This window comes from Peromyscus maniculatus, chromosome 1 (assembly GCF_049852395.1).
Source record: "Peromyscus maniculatus bairdii isolate BWxNUB_F1_BW_parent chromosome 1, HU_Pman_BW_mat_3.1, whole genome shotgun sequence".
Taxonomy (NCBI): domain Eukaryota; kingdom Metazoa; phylum Chordata; class Mammalia; order Rodentia; family Cricetidae; genus Peromyscus; species Peromyscus maniculatus.
The window spans coordinates 40012711-40033077 of record NC_134852.1 but is presented as its reverse complement, the minus strand read 5'-3'; the positions used below and the strand labels follow the sequence as shown (position 1 = coordinate 40033077).

The window sequence follows — 20367 nt, the reverse complement described above, 5'->3', positions numbered from 1 at the left end:
AGGTTCCACTTGTCAACAGTAGGCATCACCTCCTGAATGGCAGAGGCTATTATCAGTCATTGTTTGGTTCTGTATTAAAAGTGTTTACTTTTTTCTCTAACAGTTTCAAGCACTGCATTAAATTCTTAGGAGCATTTGGACTTGAGTTTAATACAGGGTAAGAGATAGAAATCTAGTTTTATTCTCCTACAAGTGAGCATACACTTTTCCTAGCAAAAACTGTGGTTCTGTTTTGTCTGCAAGGCCTATGCTTGGTATTTTTGTCCAAAAACAGTTCTTGGTATCTGTGTGGGTTTATATCTCAGTCCTCTACACACCATTATTGGATGTGTCTGTTTTTCTGCCAGTACTATACTGATTTTGTTACTGTTGCTCTGTAATATTACTTCATGTCAGGACCGGCGATATCACCAACATTGTTTTTGCCCAGTATTAATTAAGTTATCTGGGGGACTTTGCAGGTCCATATGAGACTCCTCAGAGTTTTTTCCTACACCTGCGAAGACTGGTATTTGAATTTTGGTGGAGATTACTGTTGAAATTACAGACTGACTTGATAGCCTTTTCACAATATTAATTCTTGCCATCATATGTAGGGCACAGTTTTTGGCCTTCTAGTATCTTCTATGTTGTTAGTTTATTGACCATGAATGACTTTTGCCAGTTTCTATAATGGAAAGGTTTCCTTTCTGCTTCAGTTATGGAAGAGTCTTGCTAGCTACAGTTCAATAGGTCACAAGTTGTCTTTCAGAGTATGAAATATATTATTCCTATCCCACCAGACTTTTTAATTTTATGTTCTTCTTATGAGTTTTCTATTATATACCACTTGGTATTTCTCTCTTGCATCTTTCAATGTCACATTTGTTTCATATAGTTAGTATTTTGAATATATGGTTACCTGGGGAGACCTTTCATTGTATTTATCTCTTTGATATTCATAGTAATAAATACCTCCTGTAACTAAACTGGAATATCTTCCCCAAGATTTGAGACAGTTTGTTATGAGTTTATTGAAAATGCATTTAGAACAGAATTCTTGCCTCTTTTCCATGCTCATGATTTATAGAGTTGGGGTCTTAGTTTGGTTTCTATTGGTGTGATAAAGACTGTTTAGTTTTAGATAAAGACTGGCTAGGTTTTTAGCTTGACACAAGCTAAAGACATCTGAGATGAGGGAACCTCAATTAAGAAAATGCCTCCATGTTTAGTTATTCAAACATCTTTCCTTTTGGCATATTGTTAATGAATGTGCTGGATTCTTTTATGTCTTCAAAATATTAAAAATCAATTAAAACATTGATTCCAAGAAAGCAAAAGAAAGAAAATGCCTCCATAAGATCAGGCTGTAGGCAAGCTGTATGGCATTTTCTTCACTAGTGATGGATGGAGGAGTGCCCAGCCCACTGTGGATAGGGCCATGCCTGGGTTGGTGGTCCTGCAATTTACTAGAGAGCAGACTGAGCAATATATGAGGAGCAAGCCAGTAAGTAGCACTCCTCTGCACCTTCCCCTTCAGCTCCTACTTCCAGGTTCCTTCCCTGACTTCCTTCAATGATGGACTATGATGTGGAAATGTGAGCCAAATAATCCCTTTCCACTCTGACCTGCTTTTAGTCATGGTTCAAATTCTAGGAAAGGTAACTATATCCTTCGTTATCCAGTCTGTGTATAATGGCAAAGTTCAGGGTTATCTCAAGTCCTTATTCAAGTAGTCTTTGAGACTGGATCATCTCAGCTAGCCATCTCAAAATTGCTCTGAGCACTTTGTAGTTCAAAGCTGATCTGTAGATGATGTTTGTCAGCTTAGTGTTATTATTATTGTCCACATGGAATTGTTGTTGTTGTGGGGCCCCATCTTCTTCCTGGAGACTTCAGTTGATGTTAGGCCTGGCCGTAATTTCCTGCAGGAAACTGATAAGAGACTTGAACACAAAGACATATATATGAAGCCTTTTTTTTAGAATTAGTTAGTATTCTCTATGACCATTCATATCATAACAGAGTTTAAAATGTATGTATATATATATATATATATATATATATATATATGTGTGTGTGTGTGTGTGTATGTGTGTGTGTGTATGTATATATATATGTATGTATATATATACATCTATACACATATTAATCTTGTAAATTTTGATATAAAATTTATACTTTAAGAAAAGTTTAAAGAATCAAAATAGAATCAAAGAGTTGAGATTAATAATAGAATAGTCCCTTAATTAATCTGGCCTTTCTCCTGTCCCATAGCAGAAGATGGCTCTTTTCTTCGGGCATGATACAGGGAGTTTGCATTTTCCTTTTAACAACATGCTTGAGTTTAAAGAAGGAGAGAGCCATTCTCCAACTCTAAAGTCAGCTTCAAATTTTAATTGATCTGGGACTACAAGAAGACCAATAGTGAAAAGAAAAAAAAAGAAGACCAATAGTGTTAAATTTTTTAGAGAAGAGCAGAAACAAACATTTAGGAAAACTTATAAAAATTTTTAGATGATATACCCATACGCCATTTCACTCTGTTTCCTGGGATAGATGATTTGTCCCTTTTCTTCAGTTGTCTCATTTGTCCTGTGTCCTTCAGATTCCTTAACCTTCATTCTCCTAAAAGACAAAAACAAAAACCTTTCCCCAAGACTAATTTTGGGGATGTTCCTTTTTGGCAAGTTATTATCTGATTAAATAAAAAGGCATGTGTTACTGGTATAAGTTAGTTTAAATTGGATGTTCATGATGGTTGATGAACTATCACCTCCTCTAATTAAGAGGTCTTTCTTGTTCAAATTGAACCTTTATCAATTTTGATGATACCCACAGCTTATCTTCTCCTGCAGAAACAAAAGCAAAACCTCGTCCCCAACGTAACACATATCCTGGTTTTCATTCTGAGGTTAGCACATGCTAAAAGTATATAGGCTGATTTAATTCTGTAGTTTTTTCTATTATTCAATGTCTCTCTGCAGCTGTTGTTCCTTTCTCATTGGCATTGAGAAAATTCAAAATTAGTAGAGCATTATGCAGTCTATTTCTGGGTTTTTTTTTTACCCCTTTCTGTTTATTTAGCATATCCTTTAGAGTTCTGTTGGATCTTTCTATAACTGCTTGACCTGTAGGATTATGTGGTATGCCTGTAATATGCTTTATATTGTAATAAGCAAAAAACTGTTTCATTTTAACAAAGACATATGATGGAGCATTGTCTGTTTTGATTTGTGCAGGTATACCCATGATGGCCATAACTTCTAGCAAATGAGTGATTACAGAATCAGCTTTTTCAGAACTCAAAGCAGTTGCCCATTGAAATCCTGAATAAGTATCGATGGTATGGTGAACATATTTCACTTTTCCAAATTCTGCAAAGTGAAACACGTCCATCTGCAAGATTTCAATCCTCTAAGTACCCTTTGGGTTACATCCAGCTGGAAATGGAGTTTGATTGTAGAAGGAACAAGTAGGACATTTCTTTACTATTTCTTTGGCTTGTTGCCAGGTTATGGAAAAATCCTTTTTTAAACCTTTACTATTGACATGAAGTTTTTTATGAAATTCTGAGGCCTCCAGCACATACCCTATCAATAATTGATCTATCTCATCATTGCCTTGTGCTAGAGGGCCTGGCAGACCAGTATGGGATCAAATGTGAGTTATATATAAAGGATGACTCCTTTTTCTGATTGTATCTTGTAATTGAATAAATAGTGAAGTTAATTCTGAAGCATCAGGGATAAATTCTGCAGTCTCAATATGTAATACCACTCTTTCAGGATACTGAGAGTCAGTTACTATGTTGAGAGGTTCTGAAAAATCCATTAATACCAACAGAATAGCATACAATTCTGATTTTTGAACTGAATTATAAGTACTTTGAACCACTTTACTTAAATTTTCTGATTTGTAACCTGCCTTTCCTTCTTTGTTGGCATCTGTATAAAATGTACAAAAAATATGGGTTTTTGCCGTACAATTCGAGGCAAGATCCAATCAGATCTCTTCATAAGATCAATTCTATCACTTTTGGGATATTTGCTGTTAATTTCTCCCCCCAAAAAAAATACTGCAAGCTCTTTGCCAAGGTTCACTTTCTGTCCATAATTTTTCAATGTCCTCTTTAGTTAAAGGTATGACAATTTCTGCTGGGTCTATTCCTGGTAATTGACAAAGTCTCAATTTTCCTTTCCAAATCAAGTCAGAGATTTTTTCCAAATAAGTTGTTAATTTTTTATTTGGTTATTTGGTAAAAATATGCATACCAATATAATATCTTCCCTCTGCATTAATATTCCAGTAGGAGAATGCCTAGAAAGTAAAATAACCAAAATGCAATCCAGCTTTGGATCAATATGATCCACGTGCTCTTTATGTACTTTCTTTTCTACCAAGGCCAATTCTTTCTCAGCTTCAGGTGATAATTCTCTTGGACTATTTAAGTCCTTGTCACTTTCTAAGGTTATGAACAAGTTATTCAGTCCATCATTTTTTACCCTAACAATAGTTCATAGATGAGAAATGTCTCCAAGTAATCTTTGAAAATCATTAAAAGTTTGTAGTCTATCTCTCCTAATTTGCACCTTTTGGGGTCTAATTTTTGTAGTTATTATTTTATTTCCTAAATAATTAATAAAATCTCCTCTTTGTATATTTTCAAGAATATTTTGTAATCCCCAGAAAGGCAAAATTTTCTTTACTTCTTCAAACATTCTTTCTAAAGTATCTGCATTTGAGTCAGGTAGTAAAATATCATCCATATAATGATAAATTATAGATTTAGGGAATTTTTTACGTATCACTTCCAATGGCTGTTGTATAAAATATTGGCACAAAGTTGGGCTATTCAACATTCCTTGTGGGAGAAACCTCCATTGAAATTTTTTAACTGGTCGAGAATTATTATAAGTAGGCACTGTGAAAGCAAATCTTTCTTTTTCTTTTCTTTTCTTTTTCTTTTTCTTTTTTTTTTTTTTTTGGTTTTTCGAGACAGGGTTTCTCTGTGTAGCTTTGCGCTTTTCCTAGGACTCACTTGGTAGCCCAGGCTGGCCTCGAACTCACAGAGATCCGCCTGGCTCTGCCACCCGAGTGCTGGGATTAAAGGCGTGCACCACCACTGCGCGGCCGTTCTCTGTCTTTTTCTTGTGAGGGTATTTTAAATCAATAAATATGAGAAGCCATCATTTTGCTAACAGAGTAGGCAAAGGAATTCCAGATTAGATTGTGGAGAACCCATTGGCTGAATTACTTTGCTAATTGCTCTAAGGTCTGCTACCATTCTCCATTTATCAGATTTCTTTTTAATAACAAATACAGGATAATTCCAAGGGCTGGTTAATTCTTCAATATGCTGATCATTTAACTGTTCTACCAGCTCTTCCAAAGCGTGGAGTTTCTCTGTTGTTAAAGGCCATTGCTGAACCCATACAGGCTTGTCTGTTTACCATTTTAAAGGTAGAGCTGTTGGTGTCTTTGGGAGATCATCTGTTGTTGTGCCCTGTTCCTGTATAATATGGATGGCTGGTGACCACTCAGAACAATGCCTTCTAATATTTCTCTCAGAAACATGTGCTGATTAATGATTTGTTTCTGAGATTGGAGGGATGTCAATCTGAGTATTCCATTGTTGCAACAAGACTCAAGCCCACAGGTTCAGTTTTGTTTGCCACATATGGTTTTAATTTTCCTTTCTGCACCTATACATTCGAGCCATCTTGCACTATGTTTCACTCAAGATAGTGTCCCAATTCCTAACAGTTGAATGTTTACCTCCTGAAGACGCCAAGTTGGATGCCAAAATTCTGGTGCAATTATGGTTACGTCCACACCTGTGTCTACCAGACCAGACAACAAAACACCATTTATTTTTATCATTAATTTTGGTCTTTGTTCATTAATAGAAGTTTGCCAAAAAATTGTCTTTGTTTTTTCCTAAATTTTCTATTCTCTATGTTTCATCATCCTGACCACCATGATTTATTCCAATAGGCATTTGGTTACTTAGTTGCTCTGATCAGGGGGTTTGAATTGCAGGAAAGCTTTTTGCCCTGGCCTTCAGGGCTTCAACGGGTTCTCAACCACCCTAAGGACAGAATGTAGGGACAGGAGACACAAAGGAAATACACCAAGTCAAGATTCTGATCAAGGTGGAACTTAATTTTTCTCCAGGAGGGTTTATATAGTTCCTGCAAGGTGGGGGAGCAAGAAGGTGTTATCTGCATAGGGTAGGGCAAGCTAACAGGATGTTTATGAAGGATGTTTACAGGGTGAAAGGGTCAAGGGCTCTGACTTAATGTCCTGTTGCAGGACAACCTGACTGTAAGATGATCTAGTTCCCTGTCTTATCGGGAGTTTGTATTTTTCCACTAACTAGAGATTCTGTCCTTGTCCCTGACAGGTTTGAACTAGATTTGCTATGGGGGCCTGCCTGAGGCCCCTCTGGGAGTTTCCTGGAGACTGAGGCAAAGGATTTCCTTGCCTGTCCCTTGTTGATCTACATTCGTTGGTCCAGTGTTTTCCCTTACCACACCTTCTGTATACTCCAGAAGGAAGGGGTATTCTGTTGCCAGTGTTCCTTGAAGAAACATTGTTTCTAGGAATGACCTGTTTACAGTCCCTTTTCAAATGTCCTTGCTTTCCACATCCAAAACATCTAATATTCCTCAAACCTTTTGAAATTGCTTCTCCTACCCACATATCATCATGGTCATGAGCCACAACATTAACCGTGTCTCTAATCCAGTCTTCCAAGGGTGCAGATCTTGCCTTTAATTCTCTTGCACGCTGCATTTGCATTCTCAAAAGCAACTTCCAATTTGGGGCCCCTCGAGGTTCACAGCCTCTTGAGGATGTCTGGCTGGGGACTGTGAAGGAGGCACTCCTCTTTTGCTCCAGTCTGGTGCCCTAGGAAAATATTCCTTCACCAGCCTTTCGGTCTGTTCCTCACCTCCTGCAGGACTGAGCCCAGCTGGCTCTCCTCAGGCAGCCCAGCTCACCTGAGGAAAGGGTAGCAGCTGTGCCAGGTAGGAACCTCGTCACAGCTTCAGATCTTGCACACTGGCTGTCCCTGTGGGGGTCAGAAATTCTAAATGGGCTACCCTGGGCAGGTCTCCTGCTTTAAAGGACCCTGTGACTTTATCCAGCCACCCACCAAGTTCCTGAGAGAGACTGGTTATATCCAGTCCTATGTGCTGTCCAGCTCCCCTGCACTTGGGAAGTCAAGGTCCATGGCCACAGGCTGCTGGACCCATGGCCATCTTTGGTGACTACTGTCAGCCTGCTTCCTCACTGATGGTCTAAACCTTAGAGAGCAGTGGTCCCTGCTTCATCTTATGTTACCTTACTGATTTTGGGAGACAGTGTGTTGGTCTCTGGCTTCTGCCTCCCTCTGGGCACTGGTCTGTGACCAAGAGCCGTCCCCAGGAGCTCAGGCGCAGATAGCAAAAGAGCAGATTTATTGAGGCAGCAGTGGTTGGGGGGAGTGGAGACCCTAGGGCAGGGCATAAGCCTCCTGAACCCTGTAACCTACAAATCCCACCCTACCCCACAAATCCACCCATCCTCCGAGACTACAGCTGCTCCCTGAGACACAGACTCCAAGAACCCCAAGTGGTCCAAGACCCATTCGAATAAGAGCTCCGATTGGACCAAGAGCTCAAATTGGACCAAGAGTGCCAACTGGACCAAGAGTGGCTCCCTGAGACACAGACACCTTTACACTGATTGGAGAAAGAGATGGGTAGATGCTGGTGCAAGAATACATTCAACAACATAAAGAGCAGTATGGCACCACCAGAAACTAGTAGTTCTAAATCAGCAATACCTGAACATCCCAACATTGAAGAAGTCGAAGAAAATGGCCTGAAAATGACTTTAAGAAGATGATAGAGGTCTTTAAAGAGGAAATGAAAAATTCCCTAAAAGAAATCAAGGAAAAGACAAAAAAATTGAAGAAATCAATATCCCTTTTTAAAAAAAGCCAAGAAAAACAAGAAAAAGGAATCAAACATGTGAAGAAAACAGTTCAAGACTTAAAAACTGAAATAGAGGCAATAAAGTAGACACAAACGAAAGGAAAACTGGAAAAGAAAAATCTGAGTAAACAAACAGGAACTACAAATGCAAGCATAACCAACAGAACACAAGAGATGGAAGAGAGAATCTCTGGCATTGAAGATACATAAAGGAAGAAGATTCGTCAGTCAAAGAAAACATTAAAGCCAACAAAGTCATAACAAAATAATCAGGAAATCTGGGACACCATGAAAAACCAATCTAAGAATAACAGCACCCCATGGAAATTTCTCTAAAATTGACCACATACTCAGTCATGAAGCAAATCTCAATATATACAAAAAAATTGGAATAACTTCCTGTATCTTATCAGATCACTATGCCTAAAAATTAAATTTCAACAACAACACAAATTGCAGAAAGCCTACAAACTCATGGAAACTGAGTAATGCTCAACTTAATCACCACTGGGTCAAGGAGGAAATAAAGAAAAAAAATAAAGACTTCCTAGAATTCAATGAAAAAGAGTTACAACATACCAAAGCTTATAGGACACTATGAAAGCAGTACTAAGAGGAAAATTCTTAGCACTAAATGCCTACATAAAGAAGCTGGAGAAATCTCACACTAGTGACTTAACAGCACACCTGAAAGCTCTATAACAAAAGAAGCAAACTCACCCAGGAGGAATAGATAGCAGGAAATAATCAAATTTGGGGCTGAAGTCAATAAAATAGAAACAAAGAGAACAATACAAAGAATCAATGAAACAAAGAGTTGGTTCTTTGAGAAAATCAAAAAGATAGACAAACAGTTATCCAAACTAACCAAAAATCAGAGAGAGAATATTCAAATTAACAAAATCATGAATGAAAAGAACAGACAATGAGATTTCTCCAGAGAATCACCAGGTCATACTGCAAAAACCTGTACTCCACAAAATTGAAAAATCTAAAAGAAATGGACAATTCCATATATTCAAATTAAGTCAAGACTAGATAAATAATTTAAATAGACCTAATAACCCATAAGGAAAAGAAGCAGCTATTAAAAGTCTCCCAACCCAAAAAAAAAAAAGGCCAAGGGCCAGATGGTTTCAGCAAAGAATTCTACCAGACTTTCAAAGAAGAGCTAATTCCAATTTTCTTCAAATTGTTCCACACAAGAGAAACAGAAGGAACATTCCCAAACTCTTTTAATGAGGCTACAGTCACCCTGATAACACAAACCACACAAAGATGCAACAAAGAAAGAGAATTATACACCAATCTCCCTCATGAATGTTGACGCAAAAATACTCAATAAAATACAGACACACTGAATCCAAGAACACATCAAAAAAATCATCCATCATGATCAAGTAGACTTCATCCCAGAGATGCAGGGATGGTTCAACATACAAAAATCTGTCAATGTAACCCATCATATATACAAACTGAAGGGGGAAAAACACATGATCATCTCATTAGATGTTGAAAAAGCCTTAGACACAACCTAATATCCCTTCATAATAAAGGTATCAGAGAGATCAGGAATACGAGGAATACATAATAAAGGCAATTTACAGCAAGCCAACAGCCAACATCAAATTAAATGGAGAGAAACACAAAGCAATTCCACTAAAATCAGATTAAGCCAAGGCTGTCCCCTCTCCCCATATCTGTTCAAGATAGTACTCGAAGTTGTAGCCAGAGCAATAAGACAGCAAAAGGAGATCAAGGAAATACAGATTGGAAAGGAAGAAGTCAAACGTTTGCCTTTTGCAGATGAAATAACAGTAAATATAAGGTAGCCAGAAGGCAGAGCTTGTTCAGAACTAAAGAACTGTGCTTTTCTGAGACCCTGGCAATATCTCAACTCTGCTTGAAAGTGACCCCAAAAATTCTACCAGGAAACTCCTATAACTGATAAGCATCTTCAGCAATGTGGCAGAATACAAGATTAACTCAAAAAAATCAGTAGCCCTCCTACATACAAATGATAAATGGGATGAGAAAGAGATCAGAGATACATCACCCTTTACATTAGCCACAAATGATTAAAATTCCTTGGGGTAACTCTAACTAAACAAGTGAAGGACCTGTATGATAAGAACTTTAAGTCTCTGAAGAAAAAAAATTGACAAAGATATCAGAAAATGGAAAGATCTCCCATGCTCATGGATAGATAGGATTAACATAGTAAAAATGGCAATCTTACCAAAAGCAATCTACATATTCAATGCAATCCCCATCAAAATCCCAACACAATTCTTCACAGACCTGGAAAGAACAATACTCAACTTCATATGGAAAAACAAAAAACCCAGGATAGCTAAAAGAATCCTGTACAATAAGGCAACCTCTGGAGGTATCACCATCCCTGACTTCAAGCTCTACTATAGAGAGCTACAGTAATAAAAACATCTTAGGATTGGCATAAAAAACTGACATGTGGACCAATGGAGTCGAATTGAAGACCCTGACATTAAGCCACACACCTATAAGCACCTGATTTTTGACAAAGGAGCCAAAACTGTACAATGAGAAAAAGAAAGCTTCTTCAAAAAAAATGGTGCTGGTATAACTGGGTGTCAACATGTAGAAGATTGCAAATATATCCTTATCTGTCTCCATGCACAAAACTCAAGTCTAAGTGGATCAAAGAACTCAACATAAATCCAGCTACACTGAAACTGATAGAAGAGAAAGTAGAAAGTAACCTTGAATGCATTGGCACAGGAGACCAGTTCCTAAATAGAATACCAGTAGCACAGACACTGAGAGCAGCCATTAATAAATGGGACCTCCTAAAACTGAGAAGCTTCTGCAAGGCAAAAGACATAGTAAATAAGACAAAACAACAGCCTACAGAATGGGAAAAGATTTTCACCAACCCCACAGCTGATAGAGTGCTGGTCTTCAAAATATATAAAGAATTCAAGAAACTAAACATCAAAATACTGTACAATCCAATTAAAAAACGAGCTACAGAGCTAAACAGAGAAATCTCAGAAGAATCTCAAATGGCTGAACATTTAAGGAATTGCTCAACATCCTTAGTCATCATGGAAGTGCAAATCAAAATGACTCTGAGATACCATCTTATGCCTGTCAGAATGGTTAAGATCAAAAACAGTGAAGAAAGCTTATGTTGGAGAAGATGTGGTGCAAGGGAAACACTCCCCCACTGTTGGTGGGAGTGCAAACTTATACAGCAACTTTTGAAACCAGCATGGTGGTTTCTTAGAAAATTGGGAATCAATCTTCCTCAAGATCCAGCTATAGCACTCTTGGGAATATACCCAAGGAATGCTCAATCATACCACAAAGACACATGCTCAACTATGTTCATAGCAGCATTATTCACAATAACCAGAACCTGGAAAAAACCTAGATGCCCCGCAAAATGGATAAAGAAAATGTGGTACATATACACAATGGAGTACTACTCAGCAGAGAAAAACAATGACATCATGAAATTTGCAGACAAATGGATGGAACTAGAAAATATCATCCTGAGTGAAGTAACCCAGACTCAGAAGGACAAACATGGTATGTACTCACTCATAAGTGGGTACTAGATGTAAAGCAAAGAATGACCAGGCAACAACCCACAGCTCCAGAGAAGCTAGGTAACAAGGAGGACCCTAAGAGAAATGCATTGATCACCCTGGGAAGGGTAAATAGATGAGATCTCCATGAGTAAACTGGGAATGAGGGGGGCAGTGGAGGGTAGTGGATGGGGAATAAGAACATAAGGGAATGGGGTGGTTGATCTGGAACAGGGATGGAGTGGGGGAGCAATGAAAGAGATACCATAATAGAGAGAGAGACATCATATGGATAGAGAGAAACCAGGTACAAGGGACGTTTCCAGGAATCCACAAAGATGACCCGAGCTTAGACTGCTAGCAATAGTGGAGAGGGTGCCTGAACTAGCCTACCCCAGTAATCAGATTGGTGAATAACTTAACTCTCATTATAAAGCCTTCATCCAGTAACTGATGGAGGCAGATGCAAAGATCCACAGCAAAGCACCATGCTGAATTCTAGGATTCCAGTGGAAGAGAGATAAGAGGGAGTTTATGAGCAAGTTTATGAAGATCATGCTGGGGAAACCTACAGAGACAACCAAACCAAACTAGTGGGAACTCATGAATGTGGACCAATAGCTGTGAAGCCTCTGTGGGACTGGACTAGGCCTGTGCATAAGCCAGACAGTTGTGTAGCTCGATCTACTTAAGGGGCCCCCTGGCAGTAGGATCAGGATCCATCCCTGGTGCATGAGCTGGCTTTTTGGAGCCCACTACCTATGGTATAGCCTTGATACAGGGGGAGCCACTACCTGGTACAGTCTTGATGCGGGGTGGGGGGTGGACCTGCCACTTCTAAATGTACCAGGCTCTGCTGACTCCCCATAGGAGGCCATACCTTGTTGGAGGAGGGAATGGGAAGTGGGTTGGGGGCCAGAAGGCTGGAGGGGTGGGAGGAGAGATATTGGCATATAAAATGAATAAAAATTCGTATATTAAAAATTCCTTAATAAAAAAATAGATTTTGAAAATTCATATTAAAACAAAGAGCTAGTTGGACAAGCCTAAGCTAAAGGCCAAGCTTTCATAATTAATAAGAAATCTCCCTGTCATTGTTTAGGGGCTAGCTATCCAAAGATAGTCCCACAGGGAAGCTTGCTACAGGAGGCTGTGCCAGGGAAGCTGCACCTGCCACATAGCATCAAGAGGGAAAAGTTGATTATAGCCTGCCAGCAGGAGATCCTTCAGGTTCACTGGCAGGCAGCCAAGACCATTGTCAACCAAGTGGCGCCCTTAGCACATATCCAATACTGCTGGACTCCATCTACACCAAGCCTCTGGAAAGCCAAGGTGATGAAAACAAATTGGTGAGAGAGCACTTCAATGTTGCTACTTTACTTCCTGGTGGAAAATAAGCATATCACATGAAGATGTGCATGCAGATGCTGCAGCCATTCCAAACGTGGAGTGAGAGACCAGAAGCTGGACCCTGCATGCCACAAGGTCCTGTGGGTGAATAGTACACCATTATTCTTCAAGCAATGGTTGGTATCAGTGACAACTTTTTGCTATAGTCAAAATGACAGCCATAGGAAGGCGACAGGACACAAACAAGAGCCACAAGAGTTGGTAAGATAATGAATCCCAAAAGAGGAAAAAAGAAAAAGCACTTGCCAACCAGGAGGAGGGAGCCTAAAGACTACACATAGACAGAGTCCTGCCAGCCCTGGGACACAGAGTCCAAAGCAGAGGACACTGAAGCTCAGGGTTCTAAAGGCTCTCATTCCAGGTCACATGGTCCCACTGCTTTAGGTTTATGGCAGGTATGCTGAGTGGCAGAGACAGAAAGCACTGCTCATCATGTAAGTCAAAAAGCAAGGAAAGTCAGGAAGGGCCAGGGTCTTACACTCCTCTTTATAACCTAATTTCTCCCACATCCCCACATCCTAATGGTTCCATTGCTTCCCCTTAGAGCCCTCCCCACAAGGACCAAGCCTTTAAGACATGGGCCTTAGAGGGACATTCAAGATCCAGACCATTGCACCTGAGTAATAGGCCTTCCCCATCTACTTCCTGACCAGCGGTCAAAACATCCCACATCTGCCTTCAGGCCAGAAGTGTTCATCATGAAGGTGACAGTTATGGAACCCTCTCTCAGACCACACACGTGCACACACACACACACACACACACACACACACACACACACACACACACACACACACAGTTGGTCAGCACTCAGACTAAACCCCTGATGCTGCCTTTGCTGTTGAACTATTTCTGCTATTTCTGACTTGCTAAACTTGACACCTCAAGTGTCCCCTTTCAACTTAAAGTTTCCTCTCAATGATGACAAAATACATGGATTGGGAAAGAAAGGTTACACTGGGTGGAAAGAGGGGGTGACTCCCATCTGGATCAGAAGGGGCAGAGTCTCCTGCAAGCTCTGCACTGTCATTTTCTTGTCACTGGAACCCAAGGAGCATAAATGGTAACATGTGACATTGGGGAGCAGCTTTTAAACGTTTATCTTCAGGGTTCAACTACCGGGGATGATTTCCCACTTCCTTATCTGTTAACCAGTGGGTAAAAGAAAATCTCCTGGGCAACCTTTGAGTGTATGCCTGTCCTAGATCTCATACTGTGATCCATCACACAGCTTTATCCCTTCTAATTAATGTCTAGTCTAGAACTCATGTACTGAAAATTAACATCATTGATTACCATCCAGGAATATGGTCAACAGACATAATTTTTTATCAATGTTACTGATCAATTGCCTAATTTATGTGCAGATTTCATATCCCTTGGCGAATGCTTTCTGCTGGAGATTCAGCATTAACTGGGATCACTTTGGAAGAACAGTGAGAAATACCTGTGTGCTCTGTGGCTCCAGAAGAGAGGGCATCTCCAGAGAAAGGGGGAACACTTTAACAAGTACAGTGCTTGGGGCAGACAGAACTCAGCTTAGAACACACAGAACTTAGCATGCCTGCTTCAGCCAGGCAAAGCAAAGAGGTCAGTTCAGGGAAGTGACAAACAGAGGTGAGCTCCTCACAAATGTGTCCCCTCAAGTCCTGTCTTCCTGCAACCCTTTACGGGGATCCTTGGTGGGTGGAGTCAAGGGTATAATGAAAGGAAACAAGCTACTTGTCCCTAGTTACATCCACCATAAATAAGTAAGATCCCAGAGGCTCTGTCCTAGTCAGATGGAATCTATTGTCGTTAGGAAGGAAAGTGGAACCAGTGTATGTAGTCTGATGCTCAACCCAGCCCACCTCCAATTTTGACCTCTACCTGCTCCCTTGCCCCCTCCACATCATGACTCTTTCAGAGACACAGGCTACAGATGTACCTTGGGAGATTTTAAGCAGGGTTTACTTAGTACCCTGTCCAGGGGCATTTGCATTCCAGAATATGACCCTGAAGAAAGCTGGTATATACTGCTTTTTATAGTTTAAGCTATATGTTGCACATTAAAGAACAAAAAAGACATTAGAAGCTAAAGATATTTCTGCCTTTCACAAAGCATGGGCCTTTTAAACTGTTGCAAACAGCTGTGCTGAAGGTCTCTCTTCTTCACAGAACTAGGCTAACCTCGCTCCAGGTCTGCTGTAGCCCGAAGGGGAGGTAGGTCTCTTCCTTCCAGCTAGGTGTTAGGACACAAGCAACACAGCCAAACTTCAGTTTTTGCTTGCACTCCTTTCTCTCTCTCACTTCCCAGTATTAGGAACCACCATGGAGGCATGCACAGGGGAAAATGAGGCCTGGAGCCAGCATCTACTTCTCTGAGACTGAACATGTCAGAAAGGAGAGTACAAGATGAACTGAGTGCATGCCCTTGCAGCCTATAGTGAGAGTCCTTGAAACTCCTCCAGTGTCTCAGGAAAAACTCCCAAATCCAAAGAGCCTCAAATTCATATGGGCCCCTCATATAAGCCAAACCAAGTTGTACTCGATGGAATAGGCTCACAGCAACTTAATCTGAAAACCTTGTATGGTGGTTCACACCTTTAATCCCAACACTCAGGAGGCAGAGGCAGGTGGATCTCTTGAGTTCAAGACCAGCCTGGTCTACACATAGTGAGTTCCAAGACAGCCAGGGCTACATAGTGAGACACTGCCTTGGAAAAGAAAATAAAGGAAACTCTATTGTACACACCATGGAGTCAAGATAGCCTAAAAAGTGACTTTCACAGGTTGAGAGACTAGGAAATTGCATTTGAAAAACTGATGTTGGGCTATACATGGTATATGTCATAGCTCTACTGTTGATATTAAATTTAAACCTAATTTTAAAATATGGTGCCATCTGTTTACTAGGGGAATGCATGTGATTAGGCCTGTGATATCTATTGCCAATGTGTCAATTTATTCAATGCAGGAAATGATTTGCCCAGCAGAAATTCCCAATGCTGAGATGGGGTAGAGCTCAACAAGCAGATCTGTTGCCTAGAAAGTGGGAAACCTGGGTTCCATCCACAACATTTTGGAGCATCACAAAACAAAGTGAGGGAAGTAAAGTCTAATGGCATTCTCTTTATTCTCCAGTGACCTCTGGTGATATTATTAAACTAGAAGAACAGAGCCAGCAAAATGAAGCAATGGGTAAGGGAGCTGGTTGCCAAGCCTGACAACCTAAGTTCAGTATCCTAACGTTACATGATAGAAGGAAAGAAACAACTATTATAAGTTGTCTTCTGAGCTACACATACATGGCATGGTGAACACACAAACACACATACACACAAACACAATAAATAACCAACCAACCTGAAGAATGCTGGTGCCATTGGGTCCATGTTCTCCTATATCAACACCTGTAGTTCTGCTTGCCAGTCCTCTGTACTGACACCAGAGTTTGGACCAAGTGCAAAACAGGGTCAGGAAGTTCATAATCTGTGACTTGCATTTTTGAGGGCATGGATAAAGCTGGTATCTAATGTCAAGCAGTGCTGTCCTGCAGAGTAGTCCAAGCCAGCCTATGAAGCAAGCACAGGAGAACCCACAATTCAAGAAATGCAATGACCCAGAACCCAAAGTGTCCTGAAAAACCTTCAGATTTCAGATCAATTTACAGCTTTAAGTTTCAGATTAGCATTGTTCAATCAGCAAATCTATGCCAACATTCCCATAGTCCAGAAAACTCCAAAGTATGAGACACTGCTGGTCCCAAACATGGTGAATAAGATGAGAAATACTCACCTTCTGCTGTTCTCATAGTATTTCACACAGGGCTTTCTAGTGTGAATGCCCAAAAAGGGCTGTCTCTCTCACATACATATAACCATTCAAAAGAACCAGAACTGGACCTGGTAGTGATTTCCTATAGTCCTGTCACTGGGCAGGCAGAGGCACAAGTATGCATGTGTATATACATGTTTCATACAACAAATGAAATAAAAGAGTAATGAAAAAGTATCCAGCTGTCATGATTAACAAGGGCCTCTGGTTCTAATTGCATGCTTGGAGGTAATTTCTTTCTAATCACTAATTATTTAAGTGGTGACTGGAAACTCCAGTAGAAATGTTTCTCCTTAATCCAAAAGTGAAGGGGGCTACAGAAAGTAATTCCCACTGTCACCAGAAGTCATTAGATAAATAGATCTCATTCACTAATGGAACACATGGTTTGAATCTGCAGTGTCTCCCAGAGGCTCATGTTTTGACCATTTGTTCCCCAGCTGGTGACACTATCTGGGAAGGCGATGGAACCTTCAGGAAGCCCTGCTTCCTGGCAGAAGTAGATTATTAGGAGTGGCCTTTAAGGTTACAGCCCAGACATAGTTCTGGTCATTCTGATGTCCTGGTCAGCCATGACATGAGTAACACTGCCACACACTTCTGCTGCCATGGACTGAGCCACTGCACCATGCCCACCCTGCTGTGATAGACTGCAGATCATTGACCCTGCACCAAATATACCTTTCCACCCTTGTTTCTGTATGCATAGTGTCAATGGCAGCAAGAAGTAAACTATGGTGCTGGCATGATGGTTCTGTGGGTGTGCCGTCTAGTTTTGTGTCAACTTGACACAAGTTAAAATCACCTGAGAGCAGACGAAATGGAGGTTTCGACTGAGAAAATGCCTCCAGAAGTCAGGCTGTAGGCAAACCTGCAAGGTACTTTCTTAATTAGGGATTGATGTGGGAGGGCCCAGCCCATTGTGGCTGGTGCCGCCTGGTGTCCCAGGTTCTGTAAGAAAATAGGTTGAACAAGCAATGAGGGGTAAGTCAGTAAGCATCACTCCTCCATGACCTGTGCATCAGCTCCTGCCTCCAGATTCCTTCCCAGTTTGGGTTCCTGCCTTGACTTCCCTCAGTGGACTGTAACTGGGGATATATAAGAGAAATAGACCCTTTCCTCCCCAAGTTGCTTTTGGTCATAGTGTTTCATCACAGCAGTTGAAACCCTAACTAAGACAGTGGGTAAATGTGCTGGCTGCCAAGCCTGATGACAGGACTTCAATTTCAGGGACACACAGAGTGCAGGGTGAGAACTGATTCCTTCAGCTCTGCTTAGACCATCACACATGCTGTGGCACACACATGCCAACACATGCAGACACACATAATAACTGTAATAGAAAAAGGGAGGCTGGAGAGATGGCACAGTGGTTAAGAGCACTGGCTGTTCTTCCAGAGGTTCAATTCCCTATACCCACATGGCCACTCATGATTGTCTATAACTCCAGTTCCAGGTACCTGACACACTCATATAGATATACAAGCAGGGAAAACCAATGCACAGAGATGAAAAAAACAATAATAAAATAAGAAGGAGGAAAAGAAAGTAATCCAATTTATGGCCTGATTTTCAAATATTCATGTGTTTAATAACTGAAGTTATTCTTGAGTTTCTGTATGAAAATGTGCTTCTTCTGTCTTTGATATGACAGCCTGAAGGTCTTAAGACAGCAAGCCAACATAATCTGCACAAATGTAGCAAGATGTTAGCTATAGAAGCATACTGGCACTGACTAGAGTAGGTGTGTGTGTGAGTGTGGTACACACGTGCCACAGCATGTGTGGGGAGGTCAGAGGTCAACTCTCTGGAGTCAGTCCATGTCTGTCCTGGTGCAATTTGGTGATGGAATTCAGGTGGTCAGATTTAGATGGCAAATACCTTTACCTGCTGGCCATCTCACCAATCCTACTTCAAGTTTTCCATAGTAAGTTGTTGGAGGTGGGTGGAGTCACCATCATTTCATTGAACCTCAAATTCTCACTGAATTTTCATAGATTCGCTCATGGGAAAATGCATGAATATCCATGATTCAAAGTTTACCATTCATTGCTACAAAGAGAAAAAACTTGAGATGTCACTTTCATAAAATGAATTTTTAAATAAGCAAAGGTGTTTCCTCATCCATTTATAAAAACTTTCAATGTATTTGTATAATTGTTCTGTACAGATTTGGTTTTATTTACTAATATTTCTATAACCATCCTAAAAATTGTGATTATCTAACCTGTAACCTGACCTATTATATACCTAAATATAAGAACATCTACCCTGAAAACATTCTTTAAAAATACAGATTCTAGGGGCCGGGGAGATGGCACAGGGGTTAAGAACAATTGCTGCTTTTCCAGAGGTCCCAGAACCCACATTGGGTGGCTCCAAACCACGTGTAACTCGAGATCCAGTGGAGTTTTCTTCTGGCCTCTGTGGCTACTAGCACATGTGTAGCGCACATGTACCCACACACATGTATACACACACACAAACACATAAACACTTTTAAAGTCTTTTTTCAAAACATAGATGCTGGGTACTCATTTGCTAGGTAACTCTACGAGATGCCTAGGAAACAGAAATTTTGAAACCTTTAATTTGTTTGCTTTCTCAAACAGGGTCTCACTGTATCCTAAGAGGACCTTAAACTCTCTATCCTCCAGGCCCAGCTTTCTGAGGGCTGGAGTTATAGGCTGCACTCTATCATCCATGTGATAAATTTAATTTACCAAATAAATCAGCACGTACTTCATTTGCTCAGTCCATAGCTGTCAAATATAATTCTGAGTACTTTGCTGTCATAAATAATAATGACAAAAACTCTACTAGGTATCTCTCTTCATACACTGTTTTCTGAAGAGCATAAAGTGGGGACACTCCCTTCTTAAAATGCAAATATTTTAGTAAGCAGGCAACTGTGGTTACTGTTGCTCTGGGGAACCCACAACCCTACTGTAATCTGAGAATCACAGGGAACACTGGCAGATATTCAAAGCTATGCTTGCTATATAAAAACGATTCATTAAGAGATTCCTAATAACTGGGCTAGAAAGAGGGCTCAGCAGCTAAGAGCACCTACTATTCTTGCTGAGGATCAGGGTTCAATACACATTGAACACATAAAGATTTACAACCATCTCTGTAAATCCAGTTCCAGAGAATCTGGCACCCTCTTCTGGCCTCTGCAGGCACTGGCCACACACAATGCACATACCACATACGTACGTACATGCAGTCAAAACACTGTAACATAGAGTCGGGCATCGTAGCACATGCCTTTAATGCCAGTACTCAGGAGGTAGGCAGGATGATCTCTGTGTGTTTGAGACCAGCCTCGTCTACAGGGGAAGTTCCAGGACAACTAGGGCTGTTGCACAGAGAAACCCTGTCTTGAAAAAAACAAAAAGAAAAACCACTCATAAAATAAAAATAATTCTTTTCAAAATAAGAGACTCCTTTGCCTCTGTCACTATAACCACAGAATCCATGCTACTTTTGAGTCTACACCCACAAAATGACTCCTATATTTTCAGTTGCCTAACGCCACCCCCACCACCTGCTACTCTGGTAATTAAACTCAGGGCCTCAATATACAAAGCAAGTGTTCTACCACT

At 40.5% G+C, this 20367-nt stretch overlaps 1 long non-coding RNA gene across 3 annotated transcripts in view; it reads right to left on the bottom strand.

The window, feature by feature from the left end:
• The window catches only part of LOC143274353 (uncharacterized), a 42134-nt gene extending 22873 nt beyond the window's left edge, over positions 1-19261 (bottom strand). Inside the window, exons 1-3 of one of the 3 annotated variants that reach the window (XR_013052967.1) lie at positions 18647-19261; positions 16289-16497; positions 2206-2607 (exon numbers count right to left, since the gene is read on the bottom strand). This is a non-coding gene — a long non-coding RNA (uncharacterized LOC143274353). Of the gene's footprint in view, positions 1-2205; positions 2608-6144; positions 6984-16288; positions 16498-18646 lie in introns of those variants that run through there. The other 2 variants (XR_013052968.1, XR_013052966.1) reach the window with 2 other exon arrangements.
• Positions 19262-20367: the final 1106 nt, after the last annotated feature.